This window comes from Gallus gallus, chromosome 2, assembly GCF_016699485.2.
Source record: "Gallus gallus isolate bGalGal1 chromosome 2, bGalGal1.mat.broiler.GRCg7b, whole genome shotgun sequence".
In the NCBI taxonomy this organism is placed as follows: domain Eukaryota; kingdom Metazoa; phylum Chordata; class Aves; order Galliformes; family Phasianidae; genus Gallus; species Gallus gallus.
The window spans coordinates 138,494,582-138,519,416 of NC_052533.1; the positions used below are offsets into that span (position 1 = coordinate 138,494,582).

Genomic DNA, 24,835 nt, shown 5'->3' on the forward strand with positions numbered 1-24,835 from the left:
CTTCCAAGATCTTATATCTACCAGCATTTTCATCCCTATCACGTGCTGTATTTAAGGCACACTGAAACCTGATGGTGAAGACAAATGTATTAAAGTTGTAAGCATCTAATGTTTTCAATATATCTTTCAGTACGAGAAGAGTATTTCATGTAAAAACCTCAACAAAGTGAACTCAGTTTCTATCTGACATTACATTTGCTTCCAACATAGTTTGCTCCTGTTCATTCTCACAGATGATGAAATGATGCTCCATCTCTTTGTACCCTTCAAGATATTTCCATCTGGAGTATGTTTTCTGGAACTGAGCATGTATTTCAGACCTCCGTCTTGCTGTAATTCTAAGTGGATTTCCCCATTAACACCTTGTGTGCTTTTGTGGCAGAGGAAGAAGATGGCTGCTGTGCACAAGTCTTTCAGACAGCTTTGTGTGTGAGCAGTGCATTCTTCACCAAAGTAGTACAGGACTCAAAGTCAGCCTGTCAGTAGAGAAACATAAATTGCACAAGGCTGAAGTCATGCTTTATTCACAGTGGGTTGTATCTGACTTGCGCTGGAAGGAATGTGTTGAATGTGTTGTACTTGGAGTAAAACTGGTAATTAGGGAAGGCAGAAAGAGAGGAAGCTGACTGAGAATCTGGATCAAGATACAAGTTTCTGTATGACATTCCTACTTCCAAAGGTGTTTTCAAGATACTTAAGCAATTACATGGTCCTCATTATTATGAATCTTATCTCCATTACATCCCTCTAGGGCAAGCAGTATTCAGCTTTCTCTCTCAGATGCCAAATAACCATCCTAGATACTTAATAAATGACCTTAGTAAAGGAACATGAAATATCTACAGGCTTAGGCTTCCTGCAGGTCCTTGTGTTGTTCTTGTCCTCTGCTCCTTGATTTTTCCTCAAGAAGTCAGAGCTGCAGCCTGAGCCATCCTTACTAAAACATCATGGATGCTTTTGCAAACGCAACTGCAGTGTGTGTTTGAAGGTGATATAAACTGGATACATTTTCACGTTTCCCTTGGTATTAGATGTCTGAAATACCACCACATAGAAATTTTTCTCATTCATGATTTGATGACTAATATATCATGAAGGGGAAGACTGAGGAAGGGAAGCAAAGAATAGTGAGTATTGTTATAGTGCTCGAATACCACAACAGAATGTCATCACGTGTTCCTCCTGCCCTTATTTCTCAACGTGAACAACAGATCTCACAAAAGGTATGTGGGTCAGGTGATGGGGGTTTCACTTCTCAGATTATAAGACAAGGATCTGAAACACTTCTCATGGGAAACTGTGGGACACCACAGTCAGGGTAGCAGGTATGGGTGGAAAGGAAGGTGAACTTGATCTATCGAGTTCAACAAGACCCTGCCAACAACCACGTACTTACCTGCTTGCTTCAGAAGGGCTCTCATCTGAGGAAGTTTCCCATCATAACTATCTATCAGAATAGCAAACAGTTTTGGCAATCAGTTAAAAGTATATGAGTAGGAGTTAGAACTTCCTTCTCCTCAACTGTTTTCTGTCTTTCAATATGTTATTTCTGCTGATTTTCCTGCATTCCTCCCACTCCCATTTGTTGTCTACAGAATCACAGAATCATGGAATTGTAGAGGTTGGAAGGGACCTCTAGAGATCATTGAGTCAAACTCCTTGCTAAAGCAGGTTCCCGATAGCACCTCACACAGGTAGGCATCCAGGTCTTCAACATCTCCAGAGAAAGAGACTCCACAATCTCTCTGGGCAGCCTGTTCCAGTCCACTCTCATTCTCACTATAAAGAAGTTCATTCTTGCATTAGTGTGGAACTTCCTATGCTCCAGTTTCTGCCCACTGCCCTTTGTTCTACTGCTGCACACCATTGAAGAGTCCATCTCCATTGATTTGAATCCCACGCTTTAGATACCTATCAACAGTTACGAGATTCCCCTTCCAGGCTTCTCTTCTCCAGGCTGAACAGTCCCAGGACTCTCAGCCTTTCTTTATACAGGAGGTACTCCAGGCCCCTCATCCTCTTTGTAGCCCTATGCTGATCTCTCTCTAGAGGTTCCCTGTCCTTTTTGAGCTGAGGAGACCAGAAATGGACATGGTACTCCAGATATGGCCTTACCAGGGCAGAGTAGAGGGGAAGGATCACCTCCTTCTCCCTACTGGACACGCTCATTTTAATGCACTCCCAGATACACTTGCCTTCTGGGCTACAAGGGCACACTGCTGGCTCATGGCTGACCGGAACACCCAGGTCCTTCTCCACCGAGCTGCTCTTCAACAGGACAGCTCCTAAACTGTACTGATGCATGTGGTTATTTCTCCCTGAATACAGGACCCTACACTTGTGTACAGGAAACACCTGTACACAGGTTCCTCTTTGCCCAACTCTCCAGTCTGTCCAAGTCTCATTGAATGTCAGCACAGCCTTCTGGTGCGTCAGCCACTCCTCCCAGCTTTGTATCATCAGCAAACTTGCTGATCCCTTCATCCAGGTCAATGATGAAGATGTTGAACAAGACCAGACCCAGCACCAACCCCTGGGGAACACCACTCGTTCCTTAGGCCTTGTTTCGTTGTTAAAATGTGTTAGGATTGGTGTTTCTTAAGATTTTAATATTAAAGAGGCATTGTCATTTAGTAACACTGTCCTTTAACTCAGTGCAGTACAGAATTTTGCGCAAAAAAAAAAAAAAAAAAAAAAAAAAAGACTATTAGGAAATAAAATAGACTATGAGGAAGAAAAAATCTATAAGGGACAGGTTTGTTCCACTGCATGTGGAATCAACAGTTCAAAATTCCAACTGTCCCATTTATGATGCTCATTTTTGCTGGACTTAATCTTTTCATTGTTGAGGAAGTTTCAGGTAAAGGTAAAAGTAAAGCCTACCCAGGAATAGAAAACTGAAGTACAACAAACCCAAACTATATTTCTTAATCATCCCAGACCAGTCCAGTTTCTTAATCACTCCCAGAAGGAGTGATTCTTCTATCTACAAAGCCTCAGCTGACCTTCTCTGGTGCTGGTGTTGGTTTTTCTACAAGCAGCAGGTTGGAGAGGAAACGTTCAGAGTTCCCTCCACCAAAAACTTTAAAGGTTTATAAATGTTTCAAGTGGTAGTTAAGGGACAATTCTCCATATGTCTGTTGTTTTGTTTTTACCCTTATTTAGAACAAAAATAAATACTGACATACTAGAATTCTCAGACTGCAACAGAATTTCCAAGTTTCGATCAAAACTACTCAGATGACAAACAGAAATTTGTCTTGTTCTTAGTGACTTCTTAATGGTCATGCCCAGTGGCTAAGGATTCCATTGAAAACAGCAATTTGATGGGAAAGAGGCTTGTGAGTTTAAGACAGCAGATGAGGCCCCAGGAGAACTGCCTTGCCATAATCTGGGCAATTTAAAAAGGTTTACTCAAACTACATGTATACTCTGTGCTCCTCAAAAATAACAGAATGAAAATACCAAATAGCATAATTAAATGCCTAAAATGAGTGATGTGAACGCTCCTCACTGTGACATTAAAAGATATAGCTTACAGAAAGCTGGGCAGGGATTTTTTATAAAGGCATGTAGTGATGGGACAAGGGGCAATGGCTTTAAACTGGAAGAGTGTAGATTTAGACTAGATATTAGGAAGAAATTCTTTACTGTGAAGGTGGTGAGACACTGGAACAGGTTGCCCAGTGAGGCTGTGGATGCCCCCTCCCCAGAAGCATTCAAGGCCAGGCTGGATGGGACTTTGAGAAACCTGATCTAGAGGGAGGTGTCTCTGCCTATATCAGGGGGGTAGAACTACGTGATCTTAAAGATCCCTTCCAACCCAAACTGTTCTATGATTCTGTGATTTTCAGTCAAATGAAGTGCCCTTAAAAGCCCACTGAAGACAAAACACTACAGAAGGGTTTCCAGTGTATGAGGCCATTGTTAGAGCTCAGGACATTCTGGTAATGCTACACAAGGATTGTGGGGACATTTCCATTCTAAGAAAAGTTCTACCATCTTTTTTCTTTTTTTCTAAAATCAGTGTCAAATTAATCCAAGTTTGAGGGTTTGAAAACTGGTTCAGAATAGAATGCACAGCAATAAAAAATTAATTCTGAAGTTTAAAATATTGAGCTTTATTAATCACCTGAACATGAAAATTCCCCTGGCTTAGTGGCTTAAAAGCTAGAGAGATGTGAAACTCAGCAGTTTCAGTTCACAGAATGTAATGAAAACATTCTTAGATTTTGATTTGCATGGGGTCACATTTACAAAGCTTCTCTAGGGTTTCATATTCAAAGAAATTAAACACTCAGATATCAAAACAGGGTAAACTATTGGCTGCACTTAACTCACTGGTGGCTTTGAAACTCATAGTTTCGTTGGCTGAACTGCACTGAAACTGATCCTGTACTTCGGTGAATTTCCCTGCAAATCTTTTTATGTTAGTGCTGAAATGTCAAGTAATCTGCCACATAGGGAATTTCACCAGAATTTAACTATAGTTAAATTAATAGTTAAAACAAGAAATAAAAAAGTTGACAGTAAAAAATGACATAAATTCTGAGGACCGTATTAGAGAACTGTAACATCACCACATTTTATGAGTTTGCTCATTAAGCTCCACAGCAGAGATAAACTTATCTATTAAATTCTATTGTAGTACTTTAAAGAAGATCTATATTATTTTATCACGCTGATGGTTACATGTTCGTGGCAAGATCAGAGCGCACTGCTGTAAGTACTGCATAAGCATTTATTATGCAATCCAATGTCTGAAGTCAGACTTAACAAAGTCTAACAAATCCCACCCTATTTAATCTGCTCAAACTAGTGAAGTTTTTATCCAGACATACAATGCTCATATTTGTTTTTAGCACAGAAATCACTGGAAGACATATTTTAATTTAAAAATATACTTAATTGAAAAATGTTCATATTTTTTTAAGCTGTTTTGCCTTCTTGCTGTTTCTAGCCCTCTCAAGTATCTGTAAATATCCAGCAGCATGTCATGAAAAAAATTTATAAGCAACAAAAAATCACCCTGGAGTTTATAGTATGCCTAAACAATACCACTCCATAGAACATTTCTAAAAGTAGCATGAAGGAAACATTTGAAAATACTGAGCTAATGAATCAGTATATATTTGACCACAGTACAGTGTTACTTCTTTTCTGAAGTGTTTTCTTCTTGTGGAAAAATAGGCTATTTTCTTAATCAGTAATATGATTTTAAGAGTCTGTAGGTGCTACATAAAAAGTCCACAGGTTGGCTTTTCTGTTTCTTACATTATTACTTTTTTCCAGTAACAAATTTCTCAGAATCCCCAGATAGCAGGGGCAAAATGATGAGTCTTGACAGAGGTTGACGTCTATGGCACTGGAAAATCAGCCAGCATGACAAGGACATCCCCTTGTTTTAAATTACGAAAAACAAGAGACTTAAGGAGGTTGATGCCCCTTCCCCCATTGTGTACCCTGCTTTTCCCCCAACAACTCATTTAGTAAAAACAGTGGTAAAAAATAAAAGAAGTTCTGTTTTCTACAACTTTGAACCCATTTCAGTCCTCCTTCCTGTGTATATTTTCTGATGCTTCTTCTGAGCTTTGTACTTCCTGAATCTCAGAAGTATCTACACATTCAGTTTCCTGTCACTAAGAAGTGAATATAAACTTTTACATAATGTTAGTGTTCACGATCTAATGGCCTGATTCTCCTCCCTTTAGCAGCAGACCGATCACATTGTTATTGTCCAGATACTGTTGTATTTTACCAATGTAACTAGCATGAGAATTATGTCTAAAGACCTTAGATGAACCAACCTACGTAAATTTTGCTGTTTATAACTATTCTTACTTCCGACACACATCTAAATGTATGTGATGTGGTTTGGGGTGAGGAGATAAGTACACAGCATGACATCTCTGTTGGAGCAGTATTATTTTAAGTTGATTGCTACGATCAATTTCTCCTCTTTAGCTATAAATTAACCCAAGGGTGCTCCAGCCCACGAGGATTTTTTCAAGGCTGCTTATACGCACACTGAAAGCTGAACTGCACAATGTCCCACATGAACTGGGGTTCGAGGAGGCAAATATTTCTCTCTGTGTCTTCCCACTTCACATGAAATAGGATTTATTTTCTCAAATTGGTCTGTGGGAGGCTATATGACAACAGCAACGATTGGTGTTTGCTCTGATTCTGAGGCCACCACCCACCTGATGCATAGAGATAAACAAGAGATAAACAGCCTCTCAGGCTTCAGAGGTTTACTCTGTAGATGTGACCTTCCTGAGTGTATACCAGCATAGCTCATCTGCTTCTGTGATGCATAGAACTATGGCACTTCATTTATGCAGAACCAGTTTGCAACTCTGGGTGCATAGTTCAAGGCTGGGTTGCCCCAGGAAGAGCAGTAGGGCAGACATCATCCTCTTCTTCCTACTCTCCTCTCTCCATCACTTGCTGGTGGGACAGGTTTGCTCAGGACCTCCTTGGACAGTGCTGCTATGGACCATGACCCACAAGTTCCCCTGTGGCCCAGTTACACCCTGGGCTGTGCACACTGCTGAGAAGTAATATTTTCACCAAAATTTCAGCAAATCTGGAGTATGTACAGTAGGTGTCATCACTGAGACATATCCTTTTTGGTGGGATAAACAACCCTGGTCCTAAACCTGGATTCTTACAGGATTTGGTTGAAAGACATGGGAACTGTGGTGGACTTCTCCCCAGCTTAAATCCTGGCTTTGATGAGTATGAATAGGTAGGGCTCCTTGGTAACCTCTGTCCACCTGCAGAGAGCAATTTGTAATGACCATAGCATGTGCCCAGGGCGGGGCTGTTAGCAAGGTAAAATCAAACATCGGGAAATAATGAAATAGAACTAAAACTCAATAAAATCCTGAAATCAGGAAAGGACCCACAAAAATGCCAATGCCCTTCCTTTGTAGTACTCTACAATATACAAAGCACAAAGACAAAGGAAGCCAGAAATTCAATAAGGCTGCAACTGAACCAATAGAAGTATCAACTGAGACAGAGAAGGCCACATCCAATTCATGTACAGTGCTGTGCAAAAAGAGGTTTTAGACTGGAGAATCAGATGGCAATTCCTTGCTAATATTCCAGCATACATGTATCTATCACGGTTCTTTCAAAAGAATTATAATCTCAAGAAAGTATGAAATGCTAAAATTATATCTTCTGGCACAGTTTCTTGAGCAAAAGGAAAAGTTAAACTTCATTACCACCTACCAAACATTTTATCTGCCCACTCACCTGCAGAAAGTGATCTTTGTAAAAGAGCAGATGGAATATCATTTGGGATTTTAAACTTATTTCTTAGTGTCAGATTCACTGTGTGGAAGAACAGATAAACAGACATTGCTCAAGAAAAAATGTTAATGCTTGCTGTTTTGGGCATTTGGAGAGGTTACATATATCAGTTCTGTCATGAAAGAAATTTTCCATACTATACTGGTAAAGAGCAGTGATGTGGTGCCAGATATGAACTATAGGAATCACAGAATCACAGAATTGTAGGGGCTGGACGGAACTTCCAGAGATCATTAAGTCCAACCCCCCTGCAAAGGAGGCTCCCTACAGCAGGCTGCACAGGTAGGTGTCTAGGTGGATCTTGAATATCTCCAGAGAAGGAGAATCTATAACCTCCCTGGGCAGCCTGTTGTAGTGCTCCATCACCCTCCCTGTGAAGGAGTTCCTTCACATATCGCTGCAGAACTTCCTATGCTCTAGTTTATAGCCATTTCCCCTTGTCCTGTCCCCACACACCGCTGAAAAGAGTTGGCCATGTCCCTTTGACTCCCACACTCAAGATATTTATAAACATTAATCACCTCTGAGTTGTCTTTTCTTAAGGCTGAACAGTCCCCGGTCACCCAGCCTTTCCTCACAGGGGAGATGCTCCAGGCCCTTTATCATCTTTGTGGCCCTCCACTGGACTCTCTCCAGTAGATCCCTGTCTTTTTGAACTGGGGAGCCCAGAACTGGATACAGGACCCTCAGGAAGGCTGAGAAGAGTTGAGAAGGGTTGACATTGCCCTGGCATCCGCATTTCAATGCTTGTTTGAATGCTTGGATACAGAGTGTCGTTGAAACTGATAAGTTGATTGTATTGCAGAGATGCACCTGCACTTGTAGTTAAAACTGGTGGAGGGCAAATGCAAATTATCTCTTGTCTCTGAAAAATTGTGTCATCATTGGAAATCATTACAGTTGGACTTGCAGCAGAATCTTTTGGGATCTTTGCTCTGCTGACAATGAAGAAGAAATCCATTCTTAAATAGTATCTACTGATTTGTCACTAGTGCTGTCACCGGTGCCTTGTAGCACAAAACTTTGGCACCAAAGAAAGATCACAGATACAGGCAAAAGATTTTGCCTAAGCCATGCAAATAGTTTTGTAAGTTTTTCTGCTCTGTACTGAAGAAGAGGAGAATTAATTTTTTTTTTTACACACAGGTAAATAGTAGAATCACCCCACAGTGTTTCAGTGGTGTAATCTACCTATTATGTGGAAAACACAGGCTCAAGGCCTTAGTCTACCTAGTTCAGAATAGAAATTTAAAGTTTATTCTCATCTACTACAGATGAGCATTCTAAACATCATAAAGTAGGCCATTAAAGAGATGGATGGATGGATGGATGGATGGATGGATGGATGGATGGATGGATGGATGGAAGGAAGGAAGGGAGGGAGGGAGGAAGGAAAGGAGGAAGGGAGGGAGGAAGGGAGGGAGGGAAGAATGGAAAACAAACTCCCCTTCCTTGAAAGTTTTCCAGTCAGTTCCAATGTGTCTCATACACACTATCTGCTAAATAACCTGGACGTATTTCCATTAGCCCCAAAAGGATTTTGGTCAGGCTCAGACTCATCAGAGATGAGTATTACAGTCCAATTGAGGCTACTGATACCTATTAGACTTGTGGTGAGAGGGAGTGTGAGAAAGAAAATGTGGTCTTTAAAATTAGGAGGAGCAAGAAATGTGGTCAAACACTCAGACCAGATTTGAGTCGGGAAGTGTGTAGTGAATGTGGAGAAATAGAGAACACTGGACTCTGGAGTGCAGTACTCTAAAATTTTCACAGATATGGGAGGTAACATTCTGAAAATGGTTTAACTTTGAGTCATCATGTTCCGTACCTTGGAAACGGATGAAGAGTAGATGATGAGGAATAAAAGGAATGGTATCTTTGCATCAAGACTATCCCATCTTTCTCTCACAGTAAAGGCATGCATGACTAACAACATAAAAGAGAGGAAAGTTTAATATATAACAAGAAAGAGAGCAGGAAACTTTAAAAAGGTAACCTTTCACATCCATTGGAAACAATACTGTGTAGAAAGCTCAGTGTACTTCATTCATCAAAGCTGATAGCAAGATAAATACTTGGGTCTGATTCTTCCAACAAAAGTATTTCCCTTATAATATTACACCTACAGGCTGGAATCTCTCCAGCCTTATCCTTTATGTGGTCAAAACAGCTTTTGCTCTCTGTCTCAGTGCATGAAGGATGAGTGCTAGAGTTGTCTTTATAGATGTTGAGTCCATGGGAGTAGAAAGATCCTAGTTATTGGGGTCTCCAAATCAGGTGGTAAAAACTGGTTTGTTTACAGAGCAAAACCAGATAAACAACAAACAGATCAACCAGGGAAGGACTGAGATCTTGGTCCTAAAGTATGACTGGGAATAGAGATACAAAAAAGACTTGGGAACACTTCAAATTTAGGTTGCAAGGTTCAGACATGCTATTGCCCATCTACAATAATTTACATTGTTAGTGTACTGGCTCATGCCACTTTCATGCCATTTTTCAGGCTTGAAGTTTTCTGGCTTTGCGAAGTGTGAGATCTCTAAGATCTGTTCATTAGAAAGGATTTCTGTCACCCATAGGAGAAGATGGAAAGCTCAAAGACCATTCAGACTTTCACAGATAACAAGGGAAAGTGACATTTTCTGAAGTACTCACAAGTCGGGTACTTCCAAGAATTTCACAAAAAAAGACAAAACTTGGATTATTAAAAAGTGAAGTGAGTGCAGCAACTGAAGAGCTGTAGTAGTGACTTTTATTTAAACCAATACATTATAAAATGAACTCTTATTGTTATCAGCTCTGTTTATAACACAAACATTGATCATAAAATTTAAAAATGCATTTTTTTCCACTAACATGGAACAATATTTACAAAATGTCCATCAAGGATTCTAATTTCTACATCAGCCTGCTACTGCTGGCCCAGGAATGTAAAGAATTTGAAGAGCAAAGGATTAGAGAGCTTCAAGACAGCTCTACTTGGAAAATAATACTAAGAGTGCAACAATTCTGTTACCTATATAGAGAAGCAAAAGGACACCAGCATGTGTTCACATCAGAAGCTTATGTCAGAACAGAAAATTCAATGTATTTCCTGAGTCAGAGACTCCAGTCTTACAAGACCAGCACTCTTCCCTCTGTATACGTTCCCCTTATCTCCTGAGGTTTGGATATATTTCGGTGGATAAAAATACATTTTTGCTGTTCTGCTTTTTCAGATGCTCTCTATGAAGCAAGATGGCCACATGTTAGAAGGGCAGTACTGCTTGCTGAAGTCAGTAGCAGAGTTTACAGTGATTTTGGTGATACTCTATCACATACTGATAATTGCCAGGCAAATACTTTTGTTGCACAATGTTTGGAGAAATCATTTCTCCCCTTCACCTCAATTTCCCACTCTCCACCCTAAGAGTGTTACGTTATAGACTACATGCAGATTCCAGGAGGAAAATAATAGAAATAGATCCTACATTTAAATTTGAGATTACTGTTCCAATGGATTTGTTATCACTAGACCTGGAGATGGAAAGGCTTGTATGGACTGGTTGGTATTATGTTGAAGCAGGGGAGGCAGTTCTGCCAAAAATTGGCTGAAATTCACTGTAACTTCTTGAGATACCAATTTCTGCTATGAAAGAGGCATGTCTTGGCTCCTGGTCTCTCCCAAGAAGAACAGAGAAGGTTGGAAAGGACATAGATCTCACCAAAGTAAGAATGGTAAATTCATAACATCGTTGTATTCTTCTTCCCTCCTCCCCAAGCCTTTGCAGTATATTTAATGCAACCATAAAAGCAATCCTTCTGTAACTAAAAATAAGAACCATCTCAGCATAGTATAAAACTGATTTGCAAAAGAGAGAGGTGGTTTAGAAGAAAACAAGATTTTGTAGTGGAATAACAGCTACAACATTATGGCGCGTGTAAATAAAATCTTAATGGCTTCCATCTTAAGGCAGGTGGAAGGAGATTTTCAAGTCTGAAAAACACCTGAATATAAAATTAATCTTGGGCTGATACATGAAGGCAGCCTACATGCAACAGAACCAGTTCTTTTCATATAAATTCTAGAAGGCCAGGCTAATTTAGACTGAATTTTCTACTTTTCATGCTGCTATCCTAAGGAATGGAAAGCCAGCTGAGAATAACTTTGCCTGCTCAAATGCAAGCTGCTCAGTGGAGCTAAACATTGGATCAACAAAAAGCAGTAACTTGATGTGTGCATAAGGAAATCATGCACCAGAAGTGTTGGATGTATTTTATGAAACGAGAGTCATGTTCTGTAGTCACCCTTGCTGAGAGAGTCATTTCCCTCTGTTCCACTTGCTAATGCAAATGCACACACCTGTAAGCTGTGCACTGAATGCCACAAACTTCTTTACTGGCTATGTTCCAGCAAAAGAATTAAAACCTTGAAAAGGAAGAAGAATGGTTTTGCTCTTTCCCACACTCCACTCCTCCTTTCTGGAGAAGGTGGGAGATAGGTGACTTTGACCTACACTTGTACTTCTGCCAGTTTCTTCAACACGTTAGTCAGTTTGCTCTGTCTTTGTTTCAGTGATGTGTTGTGTAACATGTGAGCAAGCAGAAAGCCAAGTATGCATCAGCAGGAAGGCTTGGAGTACTCTGATTTTTTGGCATAATGTGATGTATTGTGAGCTGGGTACTAATTATCTGACTGTGAGCCCTTGGAACTGGCAGCTGTACACTGGAGACTAGTATTCTGAATAACTTCATACACAGAGTATAGCTGGGATCAAACAGTGATTTCATTCATGCCCTGAGCACATGTGCTTAGAGCAGTGAGTTTTCAGGACTCACTGATTGTGTCCTTTACATGAGCACAGCATCACACTTAGCTCTTAGTATATGCTGCAGAGCTAAGTCAGGTAACTCTTCACCAAGATGTTGTATCACATAGACATCAGAAATGATTGATAGATGACAAGGATGCTAAGCACTCCATTGCTGGTATTTCTCCAGATAAAAGCTCAACAGAAAGAAAGAAAAAGAAAAAGAAAAAGAAAAAGAAAAAGAAAAAGAAAAAGAAAAAGAAAAAGAAAAAGAAAAAGAAAAAGAAAAAGAAAAAGAAAAAGAAAAAGAAAAAAAAAGGAAATAAAAAGACCTGAGAGGTTTGGAATCTGTTATTCCATTACACATAACAGTGACAGTAGTTCGAAAGTTGTAAATTTGCTGTTTTCCAACCACACATCTGCCACTTTGCTCCTGTTCACCTCCACTGTGACCCCACTGCCTTGAGCTCAGCCCTATCATTGGTTACAGACTAGAAGACTGTGAGGAAGGAAGAGCTTATGATACAATATCCTGGATGTGGGAAGAATATATTTCAGGGTATTTACCGGCATAAATAAACTAGCAGATAGCTGTGAAAATGTGTGTGTTTTGCTTCATTGGAAGCTGAAATGTCGGTTCCTCATTGATAACAGGGACTGGTAGGATTTCCTTACTTCCCAGCGACCTTGTGGGAAGCTCAGAGGTTTGTGGTAACAGGGTATCTTAGATGACACATTGACCTATTGTCTCTAGCGGGAAGAACATAGGCCAGCTCTCAGCATAGGGTTTCTTTCACAGCTGATTTACTGCCTTTATACTAATGCAGTTCTGCTGAGGCCCATGCCATGACTCAGCCAACCAGCCATGAAACAGAGCTCAGTTCTGCAGGATTTCACCAGCTACTTTTCCACAGAACTAAGTATAACAGGTGCTGCGCTCTAGGAGACAATTCAGGACATGTCTTTCCCTTCTGTTGTCACAGAAACAGTCCTGCACAGAAACTTTTGATGGGCTTAAATGCTCAGGCATGTTATTTTACATGCTTCGCAAAGAGAAGAGCTCTCAAAGTCAAGAGCTGGCAGTGCTTCTCAAATGAGGGTTCAAGTATCTGCTGCAAGATCCTCAAAGAGAGTGCACCCAGCCCTGGTCAGTGGCATTCTCTGTACAACTCAAAGGCCTTGTGAAGCTGTAGATATCATCCAACTGAGTGACCAAACGCATACATGCTCTCCAGGACAAGCAGGACATGGTGTGATCAGGTGCAGCAGCTCACCCAGCTCTAGATAACTTCATACAACATTCCTTTGCTAAACAAAGAGCTGGAATCTGTTCATACAGTTCCAGCCTCTCTGCAGCAAAGAGATAGCTTGGTGTATCAACTGCAAAATTTGGTGGTTTAAACTCATTTCATCCTTCCAAATGCATATTATATCATAATCAGGATGGCCAGTGCTTTAGCCATCAGAGTTGATGATGGAGATGACTTATTGTCACAGGTTCACTAATCAGTATTTCAGATGCATCTCAGACAGCATCTTGCCTGTTTTTTGGAGAAGTTTTGCAACCTTACTTAGCATAGAGAAGCTCCATCATTTCCTGCAGGGCTTCCTGGTGATCTCTTCTTCTCATTGGCAAAACCATGTGCAAATGCTTTAGTCTAGTTTGCTTTTCAATTAGCCATCAGTCTACAATCAACAGAAGCCTTGAAAGAATTGACTGAAAGACTCACAACCAAATGGTTTGAACTTGGACTCATGGAGGTGAAATTTTCAATCAAAATGCACAGAAACAGAGATCAGATTGGAAAGAAAAAACAATTCAACACCACAAGTTAAGGGTAATTGCAAAGAGTGTTAAACCTTGATAGATGGATTTGGACAACAGGATTTGTGATTGCACTTTTCCACTGGTTTCCTTCCAGCGTGAAGGCAGAAATCTGAACTCATCTGTTAGAAACACATATTGAGTGGTGCATACAGTAACTTATTTTGCTTTTCATAAGAGAATAATAAACTTTCCAGGATAAGTGTTCTTTAAAGGAAACCACTGAAAAATGCTGAAGGTTATAATGAAGTCTTCATTAATGGTTAATGAGGGACAGACTCAAGGCAAAAACTTGCATCTGCTTCCCCCTCACTGCCGTAGTCTGGCAGTCTTTAATGTTGTTATACAACAATGCTATGAGGAAGAAAACACCATTCCCCATTTAATTCATGCGTAGAAGGAGAAGTACTCCCTTTCAAACATAGACTGAAACTGCATGCTACAGATTTTTCTCTCTCCCAAATCCCTCTCCCTTTCTTTTGCTAGATGTAAAGATCAGCAGACCATTTCCTTAAGCAATTCAGCTCATGAAGCTGCAAAGTACTACAAAAAAATACTTTTCTGCTGGTTTCATGAGTTGAGCTGGCTTAGCCAAATATCACCTGAGCACCAAAACGTACAGAGAAAAGAGGACAGCCCCATGTGCTGGAAGTGGAGTTCTGAAAAGAAGGGAATGGGTCTTCCATTTTCTGGCAGCAGTAAGCTGCTGGATCAGATAAGCTCTAACAAGTTTCTAACTTCACTCAGACTGTAACAGAGGGGAGAACTGAATCTGGCTAGTGCCCTCAACATGCATCCAGCTTACTTATGGCCAAGGATTAACCTCTAGTGGTCTGAGGTGTGTGCTTTATGGTCTGAGCACACAGGCCTTGACTTGTGGTGGGGAGATTCATAGGCAATCTTCCTTCATGTGCGTAATAAGAACTGTGTATTAGAGAAGATATTAAGTGGTCCTGAGAAAAATGAAATTTGAGTCAACCACTAAATATTACTCAGTAGGCGTTTACTTTCAGTGGCTATTTTACGTATTATTGTGTGACCTCCAGACCAGCTTTGTTGGCACAGGTGACGTAGTGGCAAGAAAATAGCCAGCAGCCATCCTCATCAACTGACTTTTCCAAAGTAGCCAACAAACCCTGTATTGACTCACTAAGAAAATCTCCTGGGAAACCAAACACAGTCCAAGCAAAGCCAAGCAAAACTAAAAAAAAAAAAAAATGGAATCTCGAAAACTCACAATTTTAACATGACAAAATTTTGGGCAAACTTGTCAAATCATGCAAGAACTCTTGCAGGATTACAAAATAAAAGGGAAAAAGACTCAATCAAATGTTATCTCTCCAAACAGAAATAATAGTAATAATAGTAATAAAACAGTGGTATACAATTTTCCTGTCCCAAACGGCATAGTGGAGGAATTTCATTTTTACTTGCTTTGCCAGGCATGTGTCTCAAAGCTTGATCTCCTCACTTTTTGCATTGTGCCTTTAGCAAAAAGACACTTGATGACAGCATCACATGTTCGGAGTTTTTACAATCATTAACCCTTTCAATTAAGCCACAATGGCTTTGGAAGAGAAACTTCTGGCTTTCCTCACTCCTTTCTCTTCTGTTTCCTCCAAACTTCTGAATTAAAATAGCTGGATTTTGCAGCTTCAGAATTGCCTTTCTTCTGCCCTTTTGGACTTCTGTTTCCCATTCTGCAATACTGTGCAGTTCCTCTAAAGTTCTTGTCTTGCAGTGGGGTTTGAACACACGTTCCTTGGTTGTGCTTTAGCAGCATTCAGAGAAACTGAGAAGGAAAAAGGAGCAGCAAGAGGACACAAGGTTCAGAACCCTTCTTCTGTGTTACGAAAGTCCTCCAGTCACTGCAAAGCACTTCCCAATTTGTGCTTGCACTAAAAAAGGGCTGGGTAGTGCAGCCAGAAACCTCTGTTAAATCAGGCTTTGCTAGAATGCACACCACAATGCTACAGATGAGTATTTGCCAGCTGTATGCAAATTAAGTTAGCTCACACTCTTTCAGGGACTCAACTGAGTTAGAGAAACAAAACTTTAACTTCTTGTTGTCTGCAAGAGACCTCAAAGGGTTTGTAGCCAATGTCAGCCTTTGAATCTTTTTGGATCCAGTTCTACATCTTGAGTCGGAGCAGAGTCTGCTTGATTACTGTGCGGCAACTTGAATGAAAAGCAGAATGTGCATTTTCTGTCTTGCCCATGGGGTGTATCCTGGCAATACATTCCATTTAGATCATAGAATCATAGAATCGCTAAGATTGGAAAAGACCCACAGGATCATCCAGTCCAACCATTCAAGATCCCTTTATTTCACTTTGATTCAAATCACAAGGATTGAGCCTTGTCTCATATTGAGTCCTGCAAGGCAGGAGCAACCACAGTAAGGCCAGTGGGGAAACATTATGTGGTGAAATATTTTTCCTTCTAGTGCAGCAGGGTAACTATAGAATCATGGAATTGTTTGAGTTGGAAGGGCCCTTAAAGGCCATCTAATCCAACCCCTCTGCAATGAACAAGGACACCTACAGCTAGATCAGGATGCTCAGAACCCTATCCAGCCTGACCTTGAATGTCTCCATGGACAGGGCATCCACCATCTCTCTGGGCAACCTGTTCCGATGCTCCACTATTATAGTCTTCTAAGCCAACAGAGGATTCTCTCACAAGGAGGAAATATTCAACCATACTTAAATGGATTTTTGCATCTCGTTTGTACCAGTGGAGTCATGCAGAATGGTAACAGTGAGGCCAAAGTATTGTCCTGAATTTCTCTGGCTAATTGTTTGTTAAAAAAATAAAAAAAATAAATAAAAATAAATAAAAAAAGATCAGAGAACAGTTTGCCACTGTGGGGCGAAGAACACAGAGTGACCAAACTGTATTATGTACTACGTTGCCCTGCATGGCCCTAAAGTGTAAATGTTATTTACAGTGGATTTTTTTCAGCTCACACATAAACTAATCTCACATTTTCATACAATGAAACTAATAACATGTTTTGGTATTTTTTCCTTCGGTGCAGCATGAGGATTTACAAGTGCAAAGTCAACTGCTAATTCCTTTGGGACACAATGGGACAAACACGTGCCAGTCACGTCTGTGTCACTTGTTGGAAAATTTGGAGCAGTAGCTATTCTAAAATAGTGCTGTTTGGCACATTTCCAGACCATGTCGCAGATCATGACGGCAATTAAATAATACTGATTTCTTGTCCTGTGCTGTTCCTTCTATTCTATTCACCATCAACCTACGTCAGATTTTAAAGAAGCAGACTTTACAGAAGCATTAAAACAGTGGCAGAGCACAACATGACCATCTATACTTTGCTTGCTGGCTGAAGGCTGATAGGTGAAGAGCTTTGAGAGTCCTAGATGAAAAACACTGTGCAGACAATACAACAGTAGCCTTGTTTGTTAGTTTCTGACAAGCTATGATTCAGATACACAAGTCAAATGGTAAACTGGGTGAAAAGGTGCCTTCTTTTTCAGGATTTCTCTTTCCTTTTTCAAAAAGGGATATCTACATTTCAGCATCTAAAGTGCTCACAGGACTGTTCAAAGTTAAAACTGCAGTAGTAGGTGAAGGATTTCATGTGCTAAGATGTGTCTCCACTTTATAAACTATGTTCTTCAGTCCAGAATATAAACCAGAAGAGGATAAACATTTTTTTTTTCTTACTATGACAGTAGAAAGGTGCAGCATCACTGTGCTTTGTTCACAAATGACAATGCTCAAAACAGGGAAGAGAAACAGAACAAAAGCCAAAAACTGTAACATAAACAGAACCTGAAAATATTCTAAGACAGGAAATCAAAAAGTGTTGCGATACTTGATTTTTTTTTTTTTTTACAGATGTTGGTGTGTTCTAACCATTTAGTAAAATATGCCTCTTTCTTCACCTTCCCTCCCATGACAGTGAAGTTACTGCAGACGTCCAGTCCTATAACTATGAAATTTAGACAGCAGTAATTTTTATGAGCCTCACAACTGCAACATCCCGAAGTGTGCACTTTGCAAGCACTGAATGAATCATCACACACAGATGACAGGCAAGTCAGTTCAGATGAAAGTTTCGTAGGTGAGATTTTATGCTATCTTTCCATACTGTGTGACATTTTAAATAGAGAGACTCAAAGCTGTAATCCTGTTCTCAGAGCAGCAGGACGTGTTTCAGCAGAAAGAACAGCTTGCTATTGGCCAGCTCAATCCACCAGCCTCCTGGGCTAGACTCAGCCATCAGTTCACTTAAAAGTCTTGAGTTTCCCACTATACTTTTTATAAATGCTTCTCTCTTTCTACAAAACACTTCTCTGCCCCAAGAGCCTAGGTCACCACAGAGCTGTGTCAACCTTTCAGGACAGAAGTGAGAGAAGTCACAGACTTTTTGAGCCTTATCTTTTCTGTCTTTAGAGAAACAGTACTGATTTCGTCCCCTAATTTAGGGAAGTATGCATCCCCTTGGCTTTTCTGCCACATATTGATTTTAGCAGTAAACCACTTCGAACATGATTGTCTTAAGAGTACTCCCCAGGGGAGCTTGCTGGGTTGTAACACCTTCTTTGAGAGCCTTGGGAAGGTTCCCTCCCTTCAGGCATTCCTCAGGACTCTTAGCACTGTCCAAAATCATGGTTACATTGGAAGTAATGCTATCTCCATTTAGTCCCCATTTGGACATAGGTTTGAAGGAAGTGAAAAGCCAGCGTTCTTCACATACTGTGACTTTTATGATGATTGCACAAGACTCAAAGGCCTTTTACAATCCTATCCTTTCATAACTCTTGTCAAGACACCATGGCCTTGATTCTTTACTTTCCAGTCTAATTTCAGATTTCTCTACAGTGACCCTGAAAGGGACTCCACTTTAAACGTCCCCTTTCCATCCCTAGTTAGGTCATTTTATGCCACATTTATTTTGCAAAATTGTGCATTTGTACTGGGCAGCAAGAGTTTCTGACCAAGCAAACCAGTTACTCTAATGTAATACATTTATTTTTATGTCACCACCATATATAGCTTTGTCTATCTGACTTCTGTATTAACTACTTGATCCTCTTTCCACCTCCAAACAGGTTCGTTGCACTACTTGTGAAAGAGTCATTTCCCTAATTTTATCATTTTGTGCCTGTTGCCCACACTACACATCTACATTTTAGCAATCAGCACAAACTGGAGAGTACAGATGAATCACCACCAGGTTCAATAGTTGCCTGACTTTCTTCATTTGACTTGCAAGTGAGTCTGGAGGCTTCTTTTGCTCATACCACACTACCAGACCTTCAAACTGCTCTTCAGCACAAAAACTGTTCCACTCAATGTGTAGCCTTGCATAGGCTGTCCCTGTTTTCACCTTGGGTTACATGCTACACTAGAATAGAAAACATGAGTCAGAAAGGTTAAGGGTTAAATGGTTAAAAACAAAAGAGGAGAAAATTCATTCAGAAAACTGTGGTTTGTAATGGGTGAGAGGAAGTACTGCAGAATTTCTTGTAAAGCCACAATGGCCAGCTCATCAAAGGAAACCCCTCCTATCAGAGGCTTGCACAATGCCTCCTGAAGTCTGAATGGCTGCCAAGCCATGACCATGCAGTTAAGGGAGTGCAACAAAGAACCTCTAATTAAGAGAATATTTCCATCTTCCTGTCCGACTTACTCCCCATCTCAGTTTTTCTTCCTTCCCCTTGCATTAATTATTTTATAACAGCATTAACTTTCTTAGCCATTTCCCTCTCTGGTTGTTTTGCAAGGTGGAATGAGATATTCTCTATATGGAAGCAAAGACTCTCCGGAATTCTTTTCCACTCATTGATTTGGCACTCACCAAACCAACATCATCAGCCTGTAACTATTTAGCTTAAAAATATCCCAGCAGCTTTCTGCTGGTTCAGTCCACTGTGATGGCACTGAACACCATAGACAGTATAGGGGTAAGACCATACAGCTGGACTATATACATACTACCAGAAATGAAGGGCCACCACATTATTTCTTCCTTTCCGTTGTGAGAAACCAATGACTCTGCTCAGCTCTTTAGGAAACCACTGCTTCAACATGATAGAAGCTTGTCCTAGATTGCAGCGTGCTATGATCAGCATACTGTTTACATATATGTATTTAGTGAAAAGTTGACTTTGGAGGCTCTGAGATGGGGCTTTCCTGGTTTTTCTATTTTGGTAGAATCTGTGGAATAATGGTTTAGATTTGTTCTCCAGGCCTTTAATTTCTTCCCTTTTGACTTCCCCTTACATTTTCTCCCACAGAGCTCTCCCTCAAAAAATGTCAGCGTTTGTCTCTCTAAACTGCAATTTGCCCTAGATGAACCATCAGTGAGTTGCACAGCCTTTCTTGATGTAACCAGTCTTTGTTCATAGTTCTGTATGTTTGGCATAGACTGTTCCTGAGGTACGGCTCCAAAATGCAAACTCAGCACTACTCCCTTGAAATAGCACCTTACATACTTCAGCAAGATCCTTTTGAATTTTATTCATATTCTCCAACATATCTGTACCCTCATCAAGCTACTGTGATTGGAGATTTAGTAAGCATATTTGACTGCAGAATGTACACATCAAAACTACAAGACTGAGAATAACTGCTTGCAGAATCACATTTAGCACAGCTTTCAATTTGGAAATGAACCACAAATAATTGTTTTCTGAAAACAGCTTTCTGAACAGTTTTGTTTCCACATTACCATAGTTTTATCCTGATTTCTTGTCCTCTTTCATTTACAAAACAATATATGAGTAAGAAGAAAATGCCATTCTAGAAACTTAGTATATTTACATTTTCACCCTTATTCTCAAAATGCCTCACTATGGGATGTGGTGAATTCAAAAGTTTGGTAATTTTTTTTCTTTATTTCCTTTTCTGTTCCTGCAAATTACAGCACAACTAATTCCCAAAAGGAAGCCTGTGACCCCAAACTGTTTGAAAGATTCACAGCAATATCAATACACTCAATGAATGCTTTCATGAGACTATTTCACACATTTCAAAGCATATCTAAATGAAGTAGAAAGCCATATAACTTGTATGCTGACAATACTCTTTGGCTTTTCCATGACTCATCCTAAAGCCAACGCAATGGACAGCTGTCTGCTGACTTATTTTTAGCTTTTATCAACTTGTGCAATTCTTTACTGCAAGCTGAGCAAATTTCCACAAGGCATCCTTAGAGAAGAGGTTGCAGATAGAAAAGAAAACAAAGTGTCAAAGATTGCATAGTAGATAATCTTTAGAAAGAGAGAGTGATGTGTGGGATGTCAAGAGACGCTGTGCATTATACTTTACACCTAACAGTTTCAAGAGTCTAGAGAATCCAATTGCCATGCTGTCAAGGTTTTGGTTGGTTAGTTGGTTGGTTGAGGTTTTTTTTAAAATGGAAATAGATGGTGATTTTGGGTTTTTAATGATAGGTCCAATGAAGGTCCAATTGAATGCATTTGTCTAAAGACACACAAGTCACATTTTTGCACTTTCTTGTATGTTTGTGAATATACATGAATAAGATTTGCAGGCACTAGAAATGGCTAAGGCTGAGTTCACAGTTCAAAATCTGGACCTTAGGCATACACGGCTGGAAAATATTGTTACAAATTACACAGCAACAGCATCAGCACGCAAAGCAGAGCACATCCATGCTACAGGATCTGTAGGCCTTTGGCTTCATCAAATATTTACTTTTTCTATTCATTCTTGCTATTTATTTTTTGGATGAGTGGAAAGATGGCTATTATTAGAATCCTGGCTATAGTCTGAGCATCTTTTGCAATAAAATCTTCATTATTTTTACAGATTTGAACTACAGTGAAAAACATGGAAATATTCTTGCATGCTATTAAAGAGTGGTTGTTCATGAAGTAATTTAGATCAATGGTGGAAATAGTATGGGCTCTTTTTTAGGTCTTACCATAGATTTCCTACATAGCATTGGATAAATATCATTGTCTCCTACCTAGGCTTACCAGCCGTGATGCAGATACTCCTTTTGTTCCTATTTTAGGCTATTTCATGTATAAGATTTTTTCACAGGGGAATTATGTTTCTTTGTTCATACATATATTGCGGAGGATAGTATTATTGTTTCTGTGATGTAAAGATCGACGTACAGGGTTTCTGTGGCGTGAAGGTCTATGTACACATCAGACGTGGGAGGGCCAAGAACTGAATGTAGGTGAGCTCTGCAGCCACAGACTGCTGCAGATGGTGCTGGGGAGCATGATGCACACACAGGATGCCAAAAGAGGAACAGTATCTGCCTCCTTTATTAACCTCACAGTGGTTTCAGGTGATGCTGCAAGGTCAGTTCTAACTCTCTCGTGTGAAACAAACCCCTTCCGCCTCATCTGTGCACGTATGGAGGTGTGTGCTGTGGTGGGGTCTTTGTGCTGTACCTTTGTGTGGTGTAGATAGGAAATGTGAGCCAGAAAGAAAAGCACGCTGCAATGAAAAGCAGATCCCACGCTCATCTCAGTTTACTTGTGGCAGGCAAGGAGGAAGTGGTGCTGGGGTTACTGATGTGAGACAGCACGTGCTTACTTGCCAGAGCTCTTCTCTGCAAATTTTCTCAGCAGTCTCACAGCTTCATTTAGCCTGTTAGCTTCAGGCCTCTACTACGTTACTACCAAGCCCAAACTGCTTTAAGTATAATCCATAAACTTCATCACCCAACATTTCTCCATGCATCTACATTGTCAAGATGGATCATTCCTGGATTCGCACCTGGATTGCTTTATCCCCTTGTCCACAATTCTTATGTCAGGTTGCTCCCTGATGAGCTAGCCACAGAGCTGATGAACCACTTTCCTATGTAAGAAAGCCCTAGGATCTAAGGGAAGGTGAAGTGAGCTCTCCAGAATTTGCTCCACACAGGCAGAATAAATCCAAGGAGCTGACATCAAATTGTATTGGAGCAGGGCTCACTGCCGAGTGCAGGAGAGCAAGATGATTCTGGGTTTGCTTCTGGATCTTCTGCCTCAGACTTTCTTTACAGCCTCATCAGACAGTATCTAGGGAAGGAGACTGAGCAGGGCATACGCTACAGGCAAGTCTCAGTCCTGTCAGAGCACCAAATCTCCACTCATAAAGGGGCTACTACACAGCATTAGCGTCACACAACATTTGGTATGTTACTGGCTGCCAAGCAGTTAAAAACTACTCTCTGTATGCTGATGATAGCATGTTTTGAAAAGTGCATTTCATTATTTCACTTTGTCTAGCATTGGGATACAGGGACTGAAAGAGAAATTGGCAAATGGATCAGCATGCTCTCATGCAGCCCAACCCACTACTGTGTATTGGAAACGTAAATTTTTCTGTCTTATAAGTTAATTAACATGGGGAAAATAAATCTAGATTCACTGCACTGGTCATGCTCCTTCTGACAGCAATACATTTTGTATTGGACTGCAACAGTGTTTGTGTCTAAAAACTTTCCCTGTAAAGTCAGAAATCACCTTTTACTTGTTCCTGGGCAATGCAGCTCAGTGTTCCTGATGTCTTCATTCAAAATTTAAGACAGTCATAAAGACCATCACGTAAACCCCTTTCTGTTGATATTAGTGTGAATTTCAGATGTAGTGTTGAGAACTGGTATACATTACATGTTTTCATTAACAGAAGCTAACAATGCTTCTTTTGTATAATGTAACTTTTACTGTTCAACACATTTCTCTCTCTCTCTCTCTCCTTTTTTTCACTTGTTTTGTTGTTACTTTGTTTGTTTGCTTGTGTGTTTAATGATCACCAGCACTGCTGACTTTAACAACTGACCCACAAGCCTGAGCTCCATATTTAGGTGGCTACTGAACAGATGAAGGAGACCGTAACTCAGGTGTGAAGTTATATATAAATTCAGTTATCTCTGAATTGAAAAAAATAGTTAATGCTAAGCTGAGATGGAGGTAGATTTGAGGTAAAGAGGCACTTACCATTGCAGGAATCCATATCTTCCCCAGGGTATGCCCAAAGCAGGCTCAGGCTGACCTTGTCTAAGGGGGGTGATCCAGGAGGGGCTATTAAATGTGGCCGAAGTCCAAGTCTAACCCACAAATAGCAGGATGTCCAACAGGAATGGAGGTCATTATGACCTGTGAAGCCTGCTCGTGATGTCACTATGAAGTCACAGTTAGACTGAAGTACTTGGATATAGCACAGCCTGGAGAAGAAACTAAAAGAAACCCAAGGACAAGTGGAGGTCGAGGGAACATTTCTCTGAGAAATAAAGAATCAACTTCTGTATTAAATATCTTACTTTCATGTATATGACTATAACACCTCAGTAATATTAAAAAATGTTGTTCAGTGTGATATATAGCCAAATAGTATCTTCAATCAGTAGAAGCTAGCCTTAAAATAAATTTTAGTTCATGGGTTATTGCTGGACCATGTAAGTTGAAAAGATAGGTTTCTGCTGCAAAAATTTATGACTCATTCAAAGCCACCAGAACAGATAAGTTGATGTATGCCTTATCTACAATAAAGAAAGTGATTGGGATGAATTCCCAAACAGATGGTTATGTGAACGATGCAAAAGCTGAGATGTATGTACATGCTGAAGGAAGAGATTGGTTTTGGACTAGATTCAGAGAAGCTCCTCCCACAAATAAAGAGTAGATACCGTGAAACAGATGTAGTGATGAGAAAATAGAGTGATTACCTGGAATTCAGACCAATACGTTTCTGTATGTTCTGATACTATACATGTATCAGAAACGTAATGGAAGTGGCACACGTAATAAGAGCTTATCTCAGCTTAACTCAGCTGGGGCCCATACACACAAAGAAGGAGATGAAAAGGGTAAAGCATGAACATTTTTATTCTTTTTTTATAGATCAACCACAGAAATCTGTAGGTGTAAAACCTCATGTTTTTTGTTTT

General features: G+C 40.2%; 1 long non-coding RNA gene across 1 annotated transcript in view; it reads right to left on the bottom strand.

Annotated features, from left to right (window-relative positions):
- LOC121109953 overlaps positions 1–24,046 on the bottom strand; it is a 36,207-nt gene extending 12,161 nt beyond the window's left edge. Inside the window, exon 1 of the long non-coding RNA XR_005857750.2 lies at positions 23,886–24,046. This is a non-coding gene — a long non-coding RNA (uncharacterized LOC121109953). The remainder of the gene's footprint in view (positions 1–23,885) is intronic.
- Between the last annotated feature and the right edge of the window lie 789 nt (positions 24,047–24,835).